Raw genomic sequence first — 1,505 nt, forward strand, 5'->3', positions numbered from 1 at the left:
ATTGATAAAAGATCAATAAAATAAATAAATATATTTTATATTTTATATATATTTATATACATATTATACTAAAATATTTATTTTTTAATAAATTTTTTAGTATATATAATATATAGTGTATATTATAGGATTATGTACATAAGCCTTAATAATCACCATCAGATCATTGATCCAGTGGCTGAAGAAGACCTTGTTTATCACCATCGAATCAATGATCCGATGGTGATGATCAATTGATCAATTAATCCTAGCCTATATATACTCTCTTACACTCAAACCCTAACCTTCAGACAACGTCATTTCATTTCATCCCTTGAACTCTCCACCTCTTTTCGTGGTGGGAGGCACGAAGGACCTCCGATCACTCGATCCGAACCTTCATGAGCACAATCCACCCTTCCTCCCGCACCACACCCATGAACCGACTCCGTCGTCCATCCCACCCCACCAGCCATGGTAGCGGCAGTGGGAACTTCACCTCCACCCTCCATCACTGCGGCCTCCTCCTCCTCCCCCACGACCGCACCTCCAGTCTTCGATCATCCTCCTCTGGTGTCCGCCCTCGATCTCTTCGATCCCGATCCCACCGTCGTCGTAGCTCTCGGAGCCAAGATTTTCGATGCAGAGGCAGAGGTTTCCGTGATCGAGGTCGTAGAGGCCATGGGCATCGAGCTCAGTCCGATGCGGTGGTTTCCCGATGGGGCCAATAGCAGAGGACTCGATGATGTTTGGCGGCTTGGAGGTGTCTCCGTCAGCATCAGGGGAGGGGATATTCCGATAGTGGTAGGGAGGATTACGATGTTCGATGGAGTGGTCGGAAAAGCCCAGCAAGGTATAGATGGTGGTCTTGCACAGAGTCAACATGATTTTCTTCTTTGTTTTTTATTTTATTTTATTTGAATATTTATTTTTCATGTTACTCTAGACGAGCCAAACTCAAGCCTAATTCAAACATAACGGGCTTAACAAAATCGATCTCAAACAGAGTTCCCTCGAATACATTCGAACTTGAACTGAACACGGACTAAACAGTAGTTCGAGACAGTCGATCTCAAACAATAGCGTGTTCGATCGTGTCTGATTCGTTAACAACCCTACAGACAAGACGATCGTGGTGGGTGGTTGAATGGTTTATATCGCTTATCAGATTTCGCTGTCGAGGAATAGCCTTGTCTTTGATGGTGAAGTGATTCCGACTCATCTATCTGTCTTGCTCTGGAGTATTGCCAGTTTGACACTGCCACTCTATCCCTTGATAATCCCGATCTTTGGAGCTCCTTGGCTGCCCCGGTAGTGACCCACAAGGTACCCTCTATCTCTTGAGAGCCCCCTCCCTCAGAGTTTGTCAAAGTAAACTTTGATAGCAGTGTTAGGGATGGGAGAGACGATGCGGGCTTCATCATTCGTGGCTCTGATGCTAGACTCTTGGCAGCTGGAGGTTCCCACCTCTTTGAACCTTCTGTTTCGGATGCGGAACTTCATACTGCCTGGACAGGTGTCACTTT

The 1,505-nt window shown here is 45.3% G+C and overlaps 1 pseudogene; it reads right to left on the bottom strand.

Moving 5' to 3' along the window:
- Positions 1-301: 301 nt before the first annotated feature.
- LOC114914861 (uncharacterized) lies at positions 302-864 on the bottom strand (annotated as a pseudogene).
- Positions 865-1,505: the final 641 nt, after the last annotated feature.

This window comes from Elaeis guineensis, chromosome 4 (genome assembly GCF_000442705.2).
Source record: "Elaeis guineensis isolate ETL-2024a chromosome 4, EG11, whole genome shotgun sequence".
In the NCBI taxonomy this organism is placed as follows: Eukaryota; Viridiplantae; Streptophyta; class Magnoliopsida; order Arecales; family Arecaceae; genus Elaeis; species Elaeis guineensis.